The sequence below is a fragment of the Lactuca sativa genome, chromosome 9 (assembly GCF_002870075.4).
Source record: "Lactuca sativa cultivar Salinas chromosome 9, Lsat_Salinas_v11, whole genome shotgun sequence".
Taxonomy (NCBI): Eukaryota; Viridiplantae; Streptophyta; class Magnoliopsida; order Asterales; family Asteraceae; genus Lactuca; species Lactuca sativa.
The window spans coordinates 86,476,199-86,484,954 of NC_056631.2; positions in this window are offsets into that span (position 1 = coordinate 86,476,199).

Below are 8,756 nucleotides of genomic sequence, written 5' to 3' on the forward strand. Positions count from 1 at the left end.
ACTGTAACATCTTTAAAAAGTACATCACATCAACCCCTTTCAGTATTGAACGAAGTCTCTGATAAATGCGAGATGACAACTCTCCAAGAAAAAAAACCAAGAATGTTGGAAAATTTTCTCGATTTCATTCATAAACTCTACTGACAGGTTACATCCAATTAAATAAGCAAATAGATAATTAGAAATCGAGAAATACTAGCTGTCATGGATGCTATGTTAGCCTAATAGGTGAGCTAAAAAGAAGCAACAAAAAAAATTGGAAATGACTAACTCAATCCTGACTTAGTGTTCCATAATAAACCCGTTAATGTCTTAATTCATTAAGTCCAAGACTGCATAAGTTAATCATAGGGCATTATCGAGTATAATTTAAAGTTCAATTAGCAGTTTAACGTGGGTCTCGAGAAAACTTCAAAACTAGGGTTTTCTTGACATTAGGGTTTTCTAATCCGTAATTGGCGTTTCCAACCAAAACACGTGCCAATCGGACTAAGGTTAGATGCATAGGTCATTTAGTGTTTAGGAATTCCGGCACCACCCACTACCGCCACGGGCAGTCGTGGTCGGAGGTGGTCCATGGCGGCGAGAGGCGGTAACCACCGATTTTTAATGTTGAAAGATATAAATTTTAGGCCAAAACACTACCAAAAGCATTCCAATTCACACAAAACGTCAATCCAACACATACATACATATATAACCACCCAAGATGGTGGCTAATGGCGTTAAAAATGCGGCAGTCACCATGGTTGGCTGCCATGGTGATTGTCTTTGCTTTTCCGGCCAACAAAACACATATACACACCTCCTCAACTCCCCACATGAGCAATATACGCACCCACACTAACGAAACACGAATACAACTAAAATCACACTCTTGGTGGAGGATATCGGCCGGAGGAATAACAAAAAGAACAACCGCTCGGAGTGGCGACAACTGTGGAGTAACAGGAAATGGGTCGGAGAAGAGAAATATTGTTCGACCCTAACTAAGAACAACAGCAACAGCAGCCACAATCCTCTGGTTCTTCCGACCTTCCCAACAGTCATGATGTTAGCCTCGCCGATTCTCATCTTCATCGGTAACAACAACGATGGTGTTTGCTCGGTGGTTCACGACGGCGACAAGGAATAAGGGGAAGGGCGTCAGGTTGTTTTTTAAACGAGGGAACAATGGGAGGGGTGCCAGGTTTCATTCCCATCTCCATCTCTTCAAACTTAATTCCATTTTTTACACTTTTAGCCCCCCTGCCACAAACATTTTTAGATTAGGTCCATTATTTACCAAACAACCCCCAGCTTCCACAATTCTATTCACGACTAGGCCAAAAGTTACACTTTAACCCCGATTTCTAGAAGTTACAATTCTCCCTTACTTAAATTAGATTTCATCCTCGAAATTATCCATCGCTTCTACTTCAAGATGTACTCCCCCACAACAACCAATATGTATGAAAATTTGCAGAATTAATCGGTCCCAGAACTTTTCAGCCAAACGCCGGCATGCTAATCCCGCACCTTAAGGGCACCACCACGATAAAAACTAACTGACCCTACAATGAACTAAACAACACTCCTGCTTGGCTCCAACAATCCAACTAAGTTCTCCGTTATCAACACTCAGGCTTATCCTCGGTCAATCGATAACATACAAGTAAATCCTCAACCTGATCTACTAAGAACCTAGGGTCTAAGCATAAGCACGCCCTACAGATGTTACCACAACTAACACTAATGTGAATCGAAAGGAAAATCCAACAAATGACGGTGATCTCGCCGCGAAAGCAGAAGATAATCCCATTTAATAGATGACGATGATTCATCCATTCATAACAAGAGATCAATTTAAACAAAGCTAAATAAGATAATCCCATTTAACTGATCATCCAATATTACAACTGAACTTCAAATCATAAACAAAAACTACTGATGAATACCAATACCACCACAATTGCTAAATAAAAGAAATTCCAACTCAACTTTCAGTTCGCAAGACCTCGTTGGTCCCATGAAGATCATCCAGTAACTGCCATGCTAAGTGTGTAGGATCCAACACCTCACTGAGAAAAGAACAATGAGCTCTGATGTGGCCTTTCTAACTGCGATGGAAACAAACACGTGCAATCCGCCTATAATATCTACCAAAATGGCCCTCTTCACAATACATGTGGCATACAGAAGATCCGCACCTCCCTCCAATTGATCCCGAACTTTGCCCGGGGGATGTGAACCGCTTAGTTGTAGGATATGAATGGTTCGAAGCCTAAAACTACTCCTTCGTTTGGGTCTCTTCCTTAATATATCGTCTCCTCGCAACATCCTGAACCTTTGGGAGAGTGTTGTATTTCTGAGTACACATAAACCGCCTAATGTCCATCTTGAGCATGCTCAAATATCCAGTCATCTACACCTGCTCTGAAGCAGCAAACTCAGGACATAATAAAGCCCTCTCAGTGAACATCTTGGTGGTCTCCGTCACTAACTCGATCGTCTGTCTCAGATCTAGGTACTATTGGGCCCTTATTTCCCTCTCTACCAGGGGAACATACCTTGAACAGAACATCTCCGAAAACTACTCCCAAGTCATCGTGACCCTCTACTTAGGAGTATAAAGATAGTTACCGGTCTCCACCAATCCATTACCCCTAAGCTAAAAAGGTTCATGGCATACTTGTCCTTCTGTTCATCCAAAGTAGAACACATGAAGAAACAACCCCCCTGCATCAGACAGCCATGTCATCGCCTCAACCGGGTCCGGGACCTCTTCAAACTCTAGGGGCTTCGTTTTATCACAGTCTCGATCCTGGAAAGCTCTCTTTCCTCAAGCCCTAATGGTAGGAACAGCCACGTAGCTACAACAACAACCTCAAAAAGTACATCATAGCGACCATCAAATAGCTCAATCATGGCAACCTTGACCATCCCGAACAACTTTGGTGTAATCTGATGGGTTTGAGCCATAAGAACATTCTTATGTGCACATACAAACCCTAATGCTTGGATCTAGGTTTCTCTAATTGAATATGCAATGTATCCAAGACTTTGATTGATAGATCTAATGAAAACATTCAAATTATAACACATGAAATCAGATTTGATGGATTGCCTTGAATTGCTTGCTTGAATCTTCTTGTCCTTGGAGCTTAGAGTCACAATTGTCACTCCTCTAATGGCTTACAAACACCAACTAGCAAGAGGATGATATAGAGAGAGAGAGGAGGGTGAGAAATCGGCCAGGGTTACTCCAATACCAAGGGTGTCGATTTCCTCAACCCTATGGGTCTATTTATACTAGTGAGCTTCCTAGGGTTTCACCCTTAAAACCCTAATTGGATAACTTAGGCCCTAAACAATCCAATATCCTTATTGATAAGCCTTGGATGATTTCTAGGCTCTTCCAAACCCTAAAATCGTCTACCCTCTTATTCATAAGGAATCACAGCCCAAAATACAACTTTCATATAATTGACAGTTTATGCCCCTTTATTTAATTAATCTCTTTAAGTCACCAAATTAATTCATAATTAATTTATGACTTATATTAAACAAATAACAATATTATTATTCCTTATATTATTCTCATAATATATTAATAATATTTCTTCTCTCATTATAAATCATCCTGTCAAGTTGCTATGGTGAAGGCAACCCAAAAGGACCATGCACAATCGGGTCAAATACTTGCCAAATATAGTTACAGCCTTAGACACTATTCCAACAGTCTCCCACTTGGATAAGTCTAGTAACTATATATACAAGCACAATCTGATTCGCAATCGTAGCTCTCAAAGACGTTGTCAAACTCTGATCCTATCAGTTTTGTCCTTTAGATAAGGGATCGTATAGTCCTCTGTTCAGACATCACGCTGACATAATCATTGTCCAGCATTTAGTTTCTCGATCTCAGATTTATTCGACATAGAACTTAATCGAACACATCAATTTAAGTTCTGACCGGGCCCGACACATAAGTCAAATCAAATCATCGAGTGGCCGAGATATCGCTTTTACCCTCTTAGGATAAAAGTAACAGATAAAATTCGACTTATAAGCATTTACTTATTCACTAACCAATTATACACAACAATGCGTTTTATAACATCAATTTACTGATGCGGTTTCGCATCATCAATGTACAACCAATTAACAAATAACAAACCATATATCTAGGTTTTAAGACCATATGATATTATCATCTTGCGATCACTTACAATATATATATATATATATATATATATATATATATATATATATATAATATATATATACACCTTAAAGTGATTCCAGCAAGTGCGGGTTTGTTCCAATGCTCAAAACTAGTTCGTAAGCACTCATAAACGTTGTAGCAAACCTTTGCTATGTCTAATACCATTTAGACAATATACACACCAATTCATGACAATCTTCTTTCATATCTACTTCCAACATATGAACAATTGTGGACCATTTGAATAATTCGATTATTCTTAATAACTCAATTATTCAGGAAGTCAAAACATGCAAAGTGAAACAATAGTTAAACAATTAACATATGACAACAACTTTACTCATAAATAATACTCCTTTATTTAATCATCAAATGTCAATCACATTTATCTATTACAAGTTTCTAAAACTATCTAATCTAAACTAATATCATCCTTCAGCCCAATACTCCTAGCATGTTGCAAATGCTTAACCTTACTCAATCCCTTCGTAAGCGGATCTGCTGGGTTATCTTTTGATGATATCCTCTTAACCAGGAGTTGTCCTTCTTCTACTCGATGTCTAATAAAGTGATATTTTCTTTCGATATGACGAGATCTACCATGATCTCTCGGTTCCTTGGTCAAGGCAACCGCCCCTTCATTATCACAGAAAATTTCCATAGGCTCCTTTATGGCAGGTACAACTCCAAGGTCACCAATGAAGTTCTTCAACCATACTGCCTCCTTCGACGCTTCGCTCGCTGCAATGTACTCTGATTCGCACATTGAATCAGCTACGGTTTCCTGCTTGGAACTTTTCCAAGTTACTGCTCCTCCATTAAAGGTAAAGACCCAACCCGACTGCGAACGGTAATTGTCCCTGTCTGTCTGGAAGCTGGCGTCACTATACCCTCGCACCTTTAAGTCATCACTCCCCCCGAGGACTAAAAACCATTCCTTCGTCCTCCGAAGGTACTTAAGTATATTCTTGACCGCAATCCAATGGGCTCTGCCAGGGTTCCCTTGATATCTACTGACCATGCTCAAAGAAAAGGCTACATCAGGGCGAGTACAAGTCATAGAATACATGATTGAGCCAACTGCGGAAGCGTATGGTACTCAACTCATTTCTGCTATCTCGGCTTCGGTACTCGGACTTTGAGTCTTACTCAACTTGGCATTACTTTGTATCGGTCATTCTCCCTTCTTCGAATTTTCCATACTAAAACATTTTAGTACTTTATCTAAGTAAGTGTTCTGACTAAGTCCTATTAGTCTCTTAATTCATTCTCTCACTATCCTTATTCCCAAGATATAGGAAGCCTCTTCGAGGTATTTCATAGCGAAACACTTCCCAAGCCATGACTTAACCTCCTGCAGTGTCGGGACGTCGTTTCCTATGAGTAGTATGTCATCGACATACAAAACGAGGAAGCTAACTATACTCCCACTTGCTTTGACATATACACATGATTCATCTTTGCTTAGTACAAATCCAAACTCTTTGACTTTCTCATTGAAGCAGAGATGCCATCTGCGAGACGCTTGCTTAAGTTCATAAATGGACTTCTCAAGCTTGCACACTCTATTGGGATGATTTGTATCGACAAAACCCTCTGGCTGAGCCATGTAAACATCCTTAGCCAACTTCCCATTAAGGAAAGCTATCTTGACATCCATTTGCCATATCTCATAATCATGAAATGCAGCAATGGCTAGCATCACCCTAATAGACTTTATTTTCGCAACTGGTGAGAAGGTCTCATCATAGTCAACTCCGGGAGTTTGAGTAAAGCCCTTCGCAACCAATCGCGCCTTATATGTGTGTACATTTCCATCCACATCGGTCTTCTTCTTGAAGATCCATTTGCACCCAACGGTCTTACGTCCGGGCACGTTATCAACCAAATTCCAAACTTGGTTGTCATACATGGATTGAATCTCGCTGTCCATTGCCTCTTTCCATTTTGCAGACTCCGAGCCTGCCATGGCTTCCTTATAGCTATTAGGTTCATCTAAATTTATTAGTGTACCATCACTAATATACGTGTCCCCTTCGGTAGTAATATGAAAACCATAAAACTGGGGTTGAACTCTAACTCTTTCGGAACGTCTAAGAGGTAAGGACTCGTCAATTGGTTCAACCGGAATTTCCTCCTCGGGTTGAGCGCCAGCGGTGGAGGTTCCTTCATCACTCGATTCTTGAATATCTTCAAGCTCGATCTGCCTCCCACTGTCTCTTTGGCTTATGAGTTATCGCTCTCGGAAAACCCCTCTTCTCGCAACGAAGACAACATTGTCATTCGGTCTATAGAAGAGATATCCAAAGGATTTCTGCAGGTAGCCGATGAAAATACATCGCCTACTACGAGGTTCAAGCTTGTCCTGAGTATCTCGTCTTACGAAAGCCTCACAACCCCAAACCTTGATATGTGCCAACGAGGGAGCTTTCTCTGTCCATATCTCGTGAGGTGTTTTGGCAACCTTCTTTGTAGGGACTCGGTTAAGGATATGGGCGACAATCTCCAAGCCATACCCCCAGAATGAGATAGGTAGTGAAGCACGACTCATCATAGAACGAACCATGTCCAACAAGGTTCGATTACGCCTTTCTGCCACACCATTCAACTGCGGTGTCCTAGGTGGCATCAATTGCGAAACGATTCCACATTCTTTGAGATAGTCATGGAATTCAAGACTTAGGTACTCTCCTCCTCGATCAGATCGAAGCATCTTGATTTTCCTGCCCAATTGATTCTCCACTTCATGTTTGAATTCTTTGAACTTTTCAAACGTTTCTGACTTTTGCTTGATTAAGTAAACATACCCATATCTACTATAATCATCGGTGAAAGTCACATAGAAGCGGTTTGCATCCTTTGTGGCGGATCTAAAGGGTCCACATACATCGGTATGTATGAGATCCAACAAACCCTCACCCCTTTCACAAGTACCAGTGAAAGGTGACTTGGTCATCTTTCCAAGCAAACAAGACTCACACGTGTCATCTTCCCTAAAGTCGAATGACTCCAACACTCCATCCTTTTGGAGTTGGGCTATGCGCTTCTTGTTGACATGTCCAAAACGACAATGCCACAAACATGCTTTATCCATACTATTGGTTATCTACAATCATAACAGTTTCATAAATTCCATTACAAGGCATTTCTTCAAAATATAAAACACCATTTAGATAAACATAAATCAAACCATTCTCATTATTAAAAGAAAATCTAAATCCTTGTCTAAACAAACCATGAAATGAAATGATGTTTCTTGCCATATCCGGCGAGTAGCAACAATTATTCAAATCTAAAGTTAATCAATTACTAAGCACTAAAGAATACACTCCAATCTTGGTGACAGGCGACGATCTTCTGTTCCCCATCATTAGATTTATTCTTCCACGCTCCACATCCCTATTTCTTCTTAGTCCCTGCAATTTAGAACAAATGTGGTAACCACACCCGGTATCAAGGACCCAAGAAATAGCATGAGATGAATCATTAAATTTAATTGTGTAAATACCTGCGAAAGACGGCTTGATCTTTCCATCCTTGATGGCTTGCAGATATTCCGGGCAGCTTCTCTTACAATGCCCTATTTTGTGGCAATGGTGGCACTCTGCCTCCTTCGGGTTAGGGTTGGGTTTAGCAGGATCAAACTTGGTCCCATTAGAAGAGGAACCATCTCGGGACTTTCCCTTGCGGTGGCTCTTAGACGGAGCCTTCCTCTTCTTGCCCCTTCCCTGCCCAATAGCCAAAACAGGAGCAACGGGTGGATTGGGAGTTGGTGCAACAGACTTGTCTTTGAGGTTGCTCTCAGCAACCCTTAGGAGACCTTGGAGTTTACTTAGGGTGACCTCTTCCTTGTTCATGTGTTAGGTCATCCTAAATTGGTTGTAACACGGAGGCAAGGAATGAAGTACCATGTCGATAGCCAAATCTTCCCCAAAGTCGACATTCAACTTGCAAAGACGATCGAAATACCTTTGCATCTTTTGCAAGTGTACGGTTAGAGAATCTCCATGTCCCATTTTAGAGGTGATAATGTTAGTGAAGATCTCGTAACGTTCCTGCCTCGCGTTTTGATGGTATTTCTCCAATAAGTCTTGGTGCATCTCGTACGGATACATGTCCTCATAGGACTTTTGGAATTCGGCGTTCATTGTGGCTATCATGATGCAATGAACCTTTGTTGCATCACGTTCATGAGTCTCGAAAGCAGCCATTTCAGCCAGAGTAGCGATTTATGGATTAATCTTCTCGAGCTTCTCGTCAAGGACATACTCCTTGTCCTCGTAGCGAGCAATCGTGCGAATGTATCTTATCCATTCGCTAAAGTTTGTTCCATCGAAAGTCACCTTTTGGCAAAGGCTCATTAGCATGAATGAGCTAGCAGCAGCGTGGTTCGCGTTCGACATCTACAAATAGAAAGGACAAAGTTTGATTAGAATTGAATCCCTAATTATCACCCAATATGAAAAATTAGGGCTAGGATCCAACAAGATTATTTACATATTAGAAAATGGATGCCGTAATCCAACATGCAAACAATTTGAAGGTAAAT